General features: G+C 46.9%; 1 long non-coding RNA gene across 2 annotated transcripts in view; it reads left to right on the forward strand.

The window, feature by feature from the left end:
• The window catches only part of LOC134945310 (uncharacterized), a 107,510-nt gene that overhangs the window by 42,098 nt on the left and 51,754 nt on the right, over positions 1–13,658 (forward strand). The window contains exon 2 of one of the 2 annotated variants that reach the window (XR_010182089.1): positions 4,961–6,470. This is a non-coding gene — a long non-coding RNA (uncharacterized LOC134945310). The remainder of the gene's footprint in view (positions 1–4,960; positions 6,471–13,658) is intronic. The other variant, XR_010182090.1, reaches the window with a different exon arrangement.

Raw genomic sequence — 13,658 nt, forward strand, 5'->3', positions numbered from 1 at the left:
CCTGGCGCAATATTTGTCCAGTTTCTTGTTGAGGCGAGACGCCATCATGTCTACAATTGGTCTTTCCCAACGGTCTATTAACATGTTGAAGACTTCTGGATGTAGACCCCACTCTCCCGGATGAAGATCGTGTCTGCTGAGGAAGTCTGCTTCCCAGTTGTCCACGCCCGGGATGAACACTGCTGACAGTGCTATCACGTGATTCTCCGCCCAGCGAAGAATCTTGGCAGCTTCTGCCATTGCACTCCTGCTTCTTGTGCCGCCCTGCCTGTTTACATGGGCGACCGCCGTGATGTTGTCCGACTGAATCAACACCGGCTTTCCTTGCAGGAGAAGTTCCGCCTGGCTTAGAGCATTGTAGATTGCTCTTAGTTCCAGAATGTTTATGTGAAGAGACTTTTCCAGACTCGTCCATACTCCCTGGAAGTTTCTTCCTTGTGTGACTGCTCCCCAGCCTCTCAGGCTGGCGTCCGTGGTCACCAGGATCCAATCCTGAATGCCGAATCTGCGGCCTTCTAATAGGTGAGCCTTCTGCAACCACCACAGAAGTGACACCCTTGTCTTTGGTGACAGGGTTATTCGCAGGTGCATCTGCAGATGCGACCCTGACCATTTGTCCAACAGATCCCTTTGGAATATTCTTGCATGGAATCTGCCGAATGGAATTGCTTCGTAAGAAGCCACCATTTTTCCCAGGACTCTTGTGCATTGATGTACTGACACTTTTCCTGGTTTTAGGAGGTTCCTGACCAGATCGGATAACTCCTTGGCTTTTTCCTCTGGAAGGAAAACCTTTTTCTGAACCGTGTCCAGAATCATTCCTAGGAACAGCAGACGAGTTGTCGGGATTAAATGGGATTTTGGAATATTCAGAATCCACCCGTGTTGTCTTAGCACCTCTTGAGATAGTGCTAAAGCTGTCTCCAGCTGTTCTCTGGACCTTGCCCTTATTAGGAGATCGTCCAAGTATGGGATAACTAATACGCCTTTTCTTCGAAGAAGAATCATCATCTCGGCCATTACCTTGGTAAAGACCCGAGGCGCCGTGGACAATCCGAACGGCAGCGTCTGAAACTGATAGTGACAGTTTTGAACAATGAACCTGAGGTACCCCTGGCCCAGGTTCGCTATCACTGCTCTGAGTGACTCCATCTTGAACTTGAACTTTTTTATGTAGAGGTTCAAGGACTTCAGATTTAGAATAGGCCTTACCGAGCCATCCGGCTTCGGTACCACAAATAGAGTGGAATAATACCCCTTTCCTTGTTGTAATAGGGGTACTTTGACTATCACCTGCTGAGCGTACAGCTTGTGAATGGCTTCCAACACCCTCTCCCTTTCGGAAGAGACGGTTGGTAAGGCAGACTTCAGGAAACGATGAGGAGGATCCGTCTCTAATTCCAACCTGTACCCCTGAGATATTATCTGCAGGATCCAGGGGTCTACCTGCGAGTGAGCCCACTGCGCGCTGTAATTTTTGAGACGGCCCCCCACTGTCCCCGAGTCCGCTTGAGAGGCCCCAGCGTCATGCTGAGGTTTTTGCAGGAGCCGGGGAGGGCTTCTGTTCCTGGGAAGGAGCTGCCTGTTGGTGTCTCTTCCCTCTTCCTCTGCCTCGTGGCAGGTACGACAAGCCCTTTGCTCTCTTATTTTTGTAGGAGCGAAAAGGCTGCGGTTGAAAGGTCGGTGCCTTTCTCTGTTGGGGAGTGACTTGAGGTAAAAAAGTGGATTTCCCGGCAGTAGCCGTGGCCACCAAGTCTGATAGACCAACTCCAAATAACTCCTCCCCTTTATACGGCAAAACCTCCATGTGACGTTTTGAATCCGCATCGCCTGTCCACTGTCGTGTCCATAAGGCTCTTCTGGCTGAAATGGACATAGCACTCACCCGAGATGCCAGTGTGCAAATATCCCTCTGTGCATCACGCATATAGATAAATGCATCCTTTATTTGTTCTAACGACAGTAAAACATTGTCCCTATCTAGGGTATCAATATTTTCAATCAGGGATTCTGACCAAACTACTCCAGCACTGCACATCCAGGCAGTTGCTATAGCTGGTCGTAGTATAACACCTGCATGTGTGTATATATTCTTTTGAATAACTTCCATCTTTCTATCTGATGGATCCGTAAGTGCGGCCGTCTCAGGAGAGGGTAACGCCACTTGTTTGGATAAGCGTGTGAGCGCCTTGTCCACCTTAGGGGGTGTTTCCCAGCGCGCCCTAACCTCTGGCGGGAAAGGGTATAATGCCAATAACTTTTTTGAAATTATCAACTTTTTATCAGGAGCAACCCACGCTTCATCACACACGTCATTTAATTCTTCTGATTCAGGAAAAACTGTTTGTAGTTTTTTCACACCATACATAATACCCTGTTTTACGGTATCTGTAGTATCAGCTAAATGTAACGTCTCCTTCATTGCCAAAATCATATAACGTGTGGCCCTACTGGAAAATACGTTTGAATTTCTACCGTCGTCACTGGAATCAGTGCCCGTGTCTGGGTCTGTGTCGACCGACTGAGGCAAAGGGCGTTTTACAGCCCCTGACGGTGTTTGAGGCGCCTGGACAGGCATTAATTGATTGTCCGGCCGCCTCATGTCCTCAACTGACTGTTTAAGGGAAGATAAACCATCACGTAATTCCACAAATAAAGGCATCCATTCTGGTGTCGACCCCCTGGGGGGTGACATCTGCATATTTGGCAATTGCTCCGCCTCCACACCAATATCGTCCTCATACATGTCGACACCACGTACCGACACACACCGCAAACTCACAGGGAATGCTCTAATGAAGACAGGACCCACTAGCCCTTTTGGGGAGACAGAGGGAGAGTCTGCCAGCACACACCACAAAGCGCTATATATACAAGGGATATCCTTATATTAAGTGCTCCCTTATAGCTGCTTTAATATATATATATATAGCCATTAATGTGCCCCCCCTCTCTGTTTTACCCTGTTTCTGTAGTGCAGTGCAGGGGAGAGACCTGGGAGCCGTTCTGACCAGCGGAGCTGTGACAGAAAATGGCGCCGTGTGCTGAGGAGATAGGCCCCGCCCCTTTTTCGGCGGGTTCTTCTCCCGCTATTTTTCCAGTCAGGCAGGGGTTAAATATCTCCATATAGCCCCTATGGGCTATATGTGAGGTATTTTTAGCCTTGTATAAGGTTTATATTTGCCTCTCAGAGCGCCCCCCCCCAGCGCTCTGCACCCTCAGTGACTGCCCAGTGAAGTGTGCTGAGAGGAAAATGGCGCACAGCTGCAGTGCTGTGCGCTACCTTATGAAGACTGAGGAGTCTTCAGCCGCCGGTTTCCGGACCTCTTCACGCTTCAGCATCTGCAAGGGGGTCGGCGGCGCGGCTCCGGGACCGGACTCCACGGCTGGGCCTGTGTTCGATCCCTCTGGAGCTAATGGTGTCCAGTAGCCAAGCAGCAAATCCACTCTGCATGCAGGTGAGTTTACTACTTTCCCCCTAAGTCCCACGTTGCAGTGATCCTGTTGCCAGCAGGACTCACTGTAAAGAAAAAAACCTAAACTAAACTTTCTCTAAGCAGCTCTTTAGGAGAGCCACCTAGATTGCACCCTTCTCGTTCGGGCACAAAATCTAACTGGAGTCTGGAGGAGGGTCATGGGGGGAGGAGCCAGTGCACACCACCTGACCTAGTAAAGCTTTACTTTTTTGTGCCCTGTCTCCTGCGGAGCCGCTATTCCCCATGGTCCTTTCAGGAACCCCAGCATCCACTTAGGACGATAGAGAAATCACTGGAATTATACGTCCAAAACACTGGAATTATACTGCAAAATCACTGGAATTATACGTCCAAATCACTGGAATTAAATGGCAAAATCACTGAAATTATACTGCAAAATCACTGGAATTATACTGCAAAATCACTGGAATTAAATGGCAAAATCACTGAAATTATACTGCAAAATCACTGGAATTAAATGGCAAAATGGAGGTTGAGGGCTTCCATCGTCATGTGAAGCTGAACCATTAGTCATGAACATAGGCTAGGGCCTCAGCCATTCCTTGCCACTCCGTGTCGTAAATGGCATATTGGCAAGTTTACGTTTCTCCTCAGACCATTTAAATTTCTTTTTTTGGGTCTTTTTACTGAACTTTGGCTTTTTGGATTTTACATGCCCTTTACTATCACATTGGGCATCGGCCTTGACAGACGACGTTGGTGGCATTTCATTGTCAATGTCATGGCTAGTGGCAGCAGCTTCAGCACTAGGAGGAAGTGGTTCTTGATCTTTCCCTATTTTATCCTCCAAATTTTTGTTCTCCATTATTTTTCTGGAGTTATATAACACAATATGCGGTACAGGAGCACTGGACATATGGCAGCAGAGGATACCACTGGGACTGCTTGGTCACTGGAATGACTTATGGCTGATGCACAGGGCACTACCACTGGTCTGATGCAGGACAACACAGCAACACTGTAAGGGACTTGTTGTTATTATTATTATTATTATTATTATTATTATTATACTGTAGCAGTGGACATATAGCAGCAGCGTATACCACTGTGACTGCCTGGTCACTGGAATGACTGATGGCTGATGCACAGGAAACTTCCACTGGTTTGATGCAAGACAACACAGCAACACTGTAAGGTACTTATTATTAGGTCATTATTATTATTATTATTATTATTATTGTAGCCCTATTTATCCGTGGGCCTTATTAAGTGTATAATACCGTTGAGATCTAGTGCCTCCACCCAAGCTCAAAGGCCCTGGCTTGTTTGGGAAAGCCTCCTGATAAGGACCATGTGTTGAATTAAACACGGAGGGCAGCAGGTGGTATTCAGATAACAATATGGTGTAAACTTAGTTGTTATTATTAGTTACTATGTGATTTAACAGTTATTACCTTTCCTTGTTTTTTTTTTCGTTTTTTTTTTCTTTAGGGTTCGTAACTCACTTTGTTGCTTTCTTTCAGGTTACTCCATGCTCATCTGCCCAGACGATCACCACTTTAGGTTAAGTAAACTTTTATTTGGAATCACAGCCTACAATGCTTTCACATCACGCAATGATCAATGGTAACATAACCTATCACATAAATAATGGTGGAACCCAGTAGTAATCCCTTTATATATACTCTCATTTGGCCTATAGTACAATACAATACTGATGCATGCAAAACAAAAAAAAATATGTGTAACCGGTTAAACAGAAAATTAAACCCAGCATACACTTATCAGTTCCAAAAGCATTTAAATATAGGAAGGTCCCTTTGTTTGCTCTACGCAGAGTTATACTAGTAACCAGCCGTTAACGTTCACCTGTTTGATATACCTGTCTATAACGTTGGTGCACAGTTGGGGCCCATTTCAACAACCTGTAGTTAGGATGCGGAAACTAGAGCGATGACACCCTTTTGTTTCAGGAGTTGGTTATTGGTAGTTCCGAATCGGTCGATTCCCTGATTCAGCTACTGGGAAGCTACCAGGGGCAAATGGAAGCTATGTGCTGCTCCTTAGCCTACTGTTATTACCATCCGGGTGAATTTGTTCACCGGTTCGGCTTCCTTCAATATTATATAATTCTAAATGTCTCAGATATGGCTTAAGCTAAAGCAATGTTAGCTGAAAGGCAGATGAGGATTAAAAAAAACCCCAAACAGAATCTCATCCCCTGTTGGGGCGACACCCAGTAGTCACTCCCCCCAACTACACTGTTTGCCTCAGTATATAGAGATATACAGTCTTTTGTCTATGGATCAGCTCATGTAATATATGCGGTTGATGGGAGGTAGTAGCAACAGGTTCAAGTTTGCCCCCTTTCTGATTCTAAGGAGCTGCTATCAGAGAATTCATCGGATGCTGCACTGTCTAGTGGTTATCAGGGGTTGTCCACCTGGTAAATGCTCTCCTCTTGGCTGACTGACCACCTGGCCTTTTGGTTTAATGATAGCTCCACCTCTCTGTGGGCTACCCAATGGTACCTCTTTATATGGGGGTAATGCTGTCCGCCTCTCAGGTGCTTCTCCTCCCCCTTCAGTCTGGCCAGCCCCTCCAATGACTAGATACAATCTTCAGTCTCCCAAGTTACTTTTATAAACGCTGCACCTCATGTCCCCATACTCCTGACAGCGGCAGCTCCTCTGTTCTCCACCAGCGGGGACAGCTGCGCCCCTGGGCTACATCACCTTTCTCCCGTTGCACCATCAATTCTCCGGAGCGGCGGCTGGCGGGTCTCAGCGGCGTAGTCAGTTCCAGGCAGTTGCGGCTGGACCAGGAAGGGATGTCCTCCGCATTGAGGGAGGGAATCGGAGCCGCCTTGTGGGATGGAATCGGCGCTGCCTCTTCCTCGAACTCAAGTCCGGCCAGCTACACCACAGGTCCCAGTTCGCCTGGTAATAGCGAGCAGGACGCGCAGCGCCCGTCATTTCATGTACAGGCACGGAGACCCAGCCGCGTTATCTAGCTCTGTCTCCGTCTGCTCAGGTAATTCTCCTCCCGGCGCCGGACGCTCCGTTCCTCCTTCCACTGCTCTCTCTCTTTCCTGCGTCACACCTCCCTTCTCCCCCCGGGGTAACCGTCTTTCTTCTCCCCGCGTGCTACAGGCTCGCTCCTCTCCCCCGGCACGGGGGCTTCCAGAAGAATCTCCCCCAAGTCCCCTCGTGCCACTTCTATCTTCTATCCACAGGGACAGGGGGCATTTGCATTTACAAAATAGTTACTATTACTGGCATAAGGGCATATACATATGACATATAATGCAATGTAATGCATTTGTTTACACTATAATAAGGTATCATATACAATAAATGTATTTACATGCATATAATATAGATATCTGTCATTAGTATACATATATATATTAGACTATACCCATCATATATATATATTAGACTATACCCATCAACCCCTCATACTAGGGGCTACATTATTATTATTATTATTATTATTATTATTATACTGTAGCAGTGGACATATAGCAGCAGCATATACCACCATGACTGCCTGGTCACTGGAATGACTGATGGCCAGGACACTACCACTGGTCTGATGCAGCACAACACAGCAACACTGTAAGGGACTTGTTGTTAATAATAATAATAATAATAATAATAATTAATATTATTATAATAATAATAATAATACTGTAGCAGTGGACACATAGCAGCAGTGTATACCACTGTGACTGCCTGGTCACTGGAATGACTGATGGCTGATGCACAGCACACCACCACTGGACTGATGCAGCACATACCGGAGCAATGGACATATGGCAGCAAGAGGACACAACCACTGTGACTGGACAAATACAGCACAAGACACGGACACTGAGAGAATGGAGACACGTTCTCTCTCTACACTCTTCAATGCCAGAGTGAAAATGGCGGGGATACGCAGCTCCTTATATGGAATCCAAACCCCGCGAGAATCCGACAGCGGGATGATGACGTTTTGCCTCGTTCTGGTTTCCGAGTCAGGCGGGAAAACCTGAGCCTGACTCGGATCCGGACTCGAATGGTGAAGTCCGGTAGGGTTCAGTTTTCTGAAACCGAACCCGCTCATCTCTTATAGCAGCATGGATTGTCCAGGTGCAAAATTACAGTACTTGCTAGTTTTGCTTAGAGATGAGCGCCGGAAATTTTTCGGGTTTTGTGTTTTGGTTTTGGGTTCGGTTCCGCGGCCGTGTTTTGGGTTCGACCGCGTTTTGGCAAAACCTCACCGAATTTTTTTTGTCGGATTCGGGTGTGTTTTGGATTCGGGTGTTTTTTTCAAAAAACCCTAAAAAACAGCTTAAATCATAGAATTTGGGGGTAATTTTGATCCCAAAGTATTATTAACCTCAAAAAACATAATTTACACTCATTTTCAGCCTATTCTGAACACATCACACCTCACAATATTATTTTTAGTCCTAAAATTTGCACCGAGGTCGCTGTGTGAGTAAGATAAGCGACCCTAGTGGCCGACACAAACACCGGGCCCATCTAGGAGTGGCACTGCAGTGTCACGCAGGATGGCCCTTCCAAAAAACCCTCCCCAAACAGCACATGACGCAAAGAAAAAAAGAGGCGCAATGAGGTAGCTGACTGTGTGAGTAAGATTAGCGACCCTAGTGGCCGACACAAACACCGGGCACATCTAGGAGTGGCACTGCAGTGTCACGCAGGATGTCCCTTCCAAAAAACCCTCCCCAAACAGCACATGACGCAAAGAAAAAAAGAGGCGCAATGAGGTAGCTGACTGTGTGAGTAAGATTAGCGACCCTAGTGGCCGACACAAACACCGGGCCCATCTAGGAGTGGCACTGCAGTGTCACGCAGGATGTCCCTTCCAAAAAACCCTCCCCAAACAGCACATGACGCAAAGAAAAAAAGAGGCGCAATGAGGTAGCTGACTGTGTGAGTAAGATTAGCGACCCTAGTGGCCGACACAAACACCGGGCCCATCTAGGAGTGGCACTGCAGTGTCACGCAGGATGTCCCTTCCAAAAAACCCTCCCCAATCAGCACATGATGCAAAGAAAAAGAAAAGAAAAAAGAGGTGCAAGATGGAATTATCCTTGGGCCCTCCCACCCACCCTTATGTTGTATAAACAAAACAGGACATGCACACTTTAACCAACCCATCATTTCAGTGACAGGGTCTGCCACACGACTGTGACTGATATGACGGGTTGGTTTGGACCCCCCCCAAAAAAGAAGCAATTAATCTCTCCTTGCACAAACTGGCTCTACAGAGGCAAGATGTCCACCTCATCTTCACCCTCCGATATATCACCGTGTACATCCCCCTCCTCACAGATTATCAATTCGTCCCCACTGGAATCCACCATCTCAGCTCCCTGTGTACTTTGTGGAGGCAATTGCTGCTGGTCAATGTCTCCGCGGAGGAATTGATTATAATTCATTTTAATGAACATCATCTTCTCCACATTTTCTGGATGTAACCTCGTACGCCGATTGCTGACAAGGTGAGCGGCGGCACTAAACACTCTTTCGGAGTACACACTTGTGGGAGGGCAACTTAGGTAGAATAAAGCCAGTTTGTGCAAGGGCCTCCAAATTGCCTCTTTTTCCTGCCAGTATAAGTACGGACTGTGTGACATGCCTACTTGGATGCGGTCACTCATATAATCCTCCACCATTCTATCAATGTTGAGAGAATCATATGCAGTGACAGTAGACGACATGTCCGTAATCGTTGTCAGGTCCTTCAGTCCGGACCAGATGTCAGCATCAGCAGTCGCTCCAGACTGCCCTGCATCACCGCCAGCGGGTGGGCTCGGAATTCTGAGCCTTTTCCTCGCACCCCCAGTTGCGGGAGAATGTGAAGGAGGAGATGTTGACAGGTCGCGTTCCGCTTGACTTGACAATTTTGTCACCAGCAGGTCTTTCAACCCCAGCAGACCTGTGTCTGCCGGAAAGAGAGATCCAAGGTAGGCTTTAAATCTAGGATCGAGCACGGTGGCCAAAATGTAGTGCTCTGATTTCAACAGATTGACCACCCGTGAATCCTTGTTAAGCGAATTAAGGGCTGCATCCACAAGTCCCACATGCCTAGCGGAATCGCTCCGTGTTAGCTCCTTCTTCAATGCCTCCAGCTTCTTCTGCAAAAGCCTGATGAGGGGAATGACCTGACTCAGGCTGGCAGTGTCTGAACTGACTTCACGCGTGGCAAGTTCAAAGGGCATCAGAACCTTGCACAACGTTGAAATCATTCTCCACTGCACTTGAGACAGGTGCATTCCATCTCCTATATCGTGCTCAATTGTATAGGCTTGAATGGCCTTTTGCTGCTCCTCCAACCTCTGAAGCATATAGAGGGTTGAATTCCACCTCGTTACCACTTCTTGCTTCAGATGATGGCAGGGCAGGTTCAGTAGTTTTTGGTGGTGCTCCAGTCTTCTGTACGTGGTGCCTGTACGCCGAAAGTGTCCCGCAATTTTTCTGGCCACCGACAGCATCTCTTGCACGCCCCTGTCGTTTTTTAAAAAATTCTGCACCACCAAATTCAAGGTATGTGCAAAACATGGGACGTGCTGGAATTTGCCCATATTTAATGCACACACAATATTGCTGGCGTTGTCCGATGCCACAAATCCACAGGAGAGTCCAATTGGGGTAAGCCATTCCGCGATGATCTTCCTCAGTTGCCGTAAGAGGTTTTCAGCTGTGTGCGTATTCTGGAAAGCGGTGATACAAAGCGTAGCCTGCCTAGGAAAGAGTTGGCGTTTGCGAGATGCTGCTACTGGTGCCGCCGCTGCTGTTCTTGCGGCGGGAGTCCATACATCTACCCAGTGGGCTGTCACAGTCATATAGTCCTGACCCTGCCCTGCTCCACTTGTCCACATGTCCGTGGTTAAGTGGACATTGGGTACAACTGCATTTTTTAGGACACTGGTGAGTCTTTTTCTGACGTCCGTGTACATTCTCGGTATCGCCTGCCTAGAGAAGTGGAACCTAGATGGTATTTGGTAACGGGGGCACACTGCCTCAATAAATTGTCTAGTTCCCTGTGAACTAACGGCGGATACCGGACGCACGTCTAACACCAACATAGTTGTCAAGGACTCAGTTATCCGCTTTGCAGTAGGATGACTGCTGTGATATTTCATCTTCCTCGCAAAGGACTGTTGAACAGTCAATTGCTTACTGGAAGTAGTACAAGTGGGCTTACGACTTCCCCTCTGGGATGACCATCGACTCCCAGCGGCAACAACAGCAGCGCCAGCAGCAGTAGGCGTTACACGCAAGGATGCATCGGAGGAATCCCAGGCAGGAAAGGACTCGTCAGACTTGCCAGTGACATGGCCTGCAGGACTATTGGCATTCCTGGGGAAGGAGGAAATTGACACTGAGGGAGTTGGTGGGGTGGTTTGCGTGAGCTTGGTTACAAGAGGAAGGGATTTACTGGTCAGTGGACTGCTTCCGCTGTCACCCAAAGTTTTTGAACTTGTCACTGACTTATTATGAATGCGCTGCAGGTGACGTATAAGGGAGGATGTTCCGAGGTGGTTAACGTCCTTACCCCTACTTATTACAGCTTGACAAAGGGAACACACGGCTTGACACCTGTTGTCCGCATTTCTGGTGAAATACCTCCACACCGAAGAGCTGATTTTTTGGGTATTTTCACCTGGCATGTCAACGGCCATATTCCTCCCACGGACAACAGGTGTCTCCCCGGGTGCCTGACTTAAACAAACCACCTCACCATCAGAATCCTCCTGGTCAATTTCCTCCCCAGCGCCAGCAACACCCATATCCTCCTCATCCTGGTGTACTTCAACACTGACATCTTCAATCTGACTATCAGGAACTGGACTGCGGGTGCTCCTTCCAGCACTTGCAGGGGGCATGCAAATAGTGGAAGGCGCATGCTCTTCACGTCCAGTGTTGGGAAGGTCAGGCATCGCAAACGACACAATTGGACTCTCCTTGTGGATTTGGGATTTCAAAGAACGCACAGTTCTTTGCGGTGCTTTTGCCAGCTTGAGTCTTTTCAGTTTTCTAGCGAGAGGCTGAGTGCTTCCATCCTCATGTGAAGCTGAACCACTAGCCATGAACATAGGCCAGGGCCTCAGCCGTTCCTTGCCACTCCGTGTGGTAAATGGCATATTGGCAAGTTTACGCTTCTCCTCCGACAATTTTATTTTAGGTTTTGGAGTCCTTTTTTTTCTGATATTTGGTGTTTTGGATTTGACATGCTCTGTACTATGACATTGGGCATCGGCCTTGGCAGACGACGTTGCTGGCATTTCATCGTCTCGGCCATGACTAGTGGCAGCAGCTTCAGCACGAGGTGGAAGTGGATCTTGATCTTTCCCTAATTTTGGAACCTCAACTTTTTTGTTCTCCATATTTTATAGGCAGAACTAAAAGGCACCTCAGGTAAACAATGGAGATGGATGGATTGGATACTAGTATACAATTATGGACGGACTGCCACGGTTAGGTGGTATAAAAAAACCACGGTTAGGTGGTATATATTATAATAATAATACAATTATGGATGGACGGACTGCCTGCCGACTGCCGACACAGAGGTAGCCACAGCCGTGAACTACCGCACTGTACACTGGTTGATAAAGAGATAGTAGTATACTCGTAACAACTAGTATGACACTATGACGACGGTATAAAGAATGAAAAAAAAACCACGGTTAGGTGGTATATATTATAATAATAATACAATTATGGATGGACGGACTGCCTGCCGACTGCCGACACAGAGGTAGCCACAGCCGTGAACTACCGCACTGTACACTGGTTGATAAAGAGATAGTAGTATACTCGTAACAACTAGTATGACACTATGACGACGGTATAAAGAATGAAAAAAAAACCACGGTTAGGTGGTATATATTATAATAATAATACAATTATGGATGGACGGACTGCCTGCCGACTGCCGACACAGAGGTAGCCACAGCCGTGAACTACCGCACTGTACACTGGTTGATAAAGAGATAGTAGTATACTCGTAACAATTAGGATGACACTATGACGGTATAAAGAATGAAAAAAAAAACCACGGTTAGGTGGTAGGTATATAATAATAAATAATACAATTCTGGTCGGACGGACTGCCTGCCGTGTGCCGACACAGAGGTAGCCACAGCCGTGAACTACCGCACTGTACACTGGTTGATAAAGAGATAGTAGTATACTCGTAACAATTAGGATGACACTATGACGGTATAAAGAATGAAAAAAAAAACCACGGTTAGGTGGTAGGTATATAATAATAAATAATACAATTCTGGTCGGACGGACTGCCTGCCGTGTGCCGACACAGAGGTAGCCACAGCCGTGAACTACCGCACTGTACACTGGTTGATAAAGAGATAGTAGTATACTCGTAACAATTAGGATGACACTATGACGGTATAAAGAATGAAAAAAAAAACCACGGTTAGGTGGTAGGTATATAATAATAAATAATACAATTCTGGTCGGACGGACTGCCTGCCGTGTGCCGACACAGAGGTAGCCACAGCCGTGAACTACCGCACTGTACACTGGTTGATAAAGAGATAGTAGTATACTCGTAACAATTAGGATGACACTATGACGGTATAAAGAATGAAAAAAAAAACCACGGTTAGGTGGTAGGTATATAATAATAAATAATACAATTCTGGTCGGACAGACTGCCTGCCGTGTGCCGACACAGAGGTAGCCACAGCCGTGAACTACCGCACTGTACACTGGTTGATAAAGAGATAGTAGTATACTCGTAACAATTAGGATGACACTATGACGGTATAAAGAATGAAAAAAAAACCACGGTTAGGTGGTAGGTATATAATAATAAATAATACAATTCTGGTCGGACGGACTGCCTGCCGTGTGCCGACACAGAGGTAGCCACAGCCGTGAACTACCGCACTGTACACTGGTTGATAAAGAGATAGTAGTATACTCGTAACAATTAGGATGACACTATGACGGTATAAAGAATGAAAAAAAAAACCACGGTTAGGTGGTAGGTATATAATAATAAATAATACAATTCTGGTCGGACGGACTGCCTGCCGTGTGCCGACACAGAGGTAGCCACAGCCGTGAACTACCGCACTGTACACTGGTTGATAAAGAGATAGTAGTATACTCGTAACAATTAGGATGACACTATGACGGTATAAAGAATGAAAAAAAAAACCACGGTTAG

Source organism: Pseudophryne corroboree, chromosome 7, assembly GCF_028390025.1.
Source record: "Pseudophryne corroboree isolate aPseCor3 chromosome 7, aPseCor3.hap2, whole genome shotgun sequence".
Classification (NCBI taxonomy): domain Eukaryota; kingdom Metazoa; phylum Chordata; class Amphibia; order Anura; family Myobatrachidae; genus Pseudophryne; species Pseudophryne corroboree.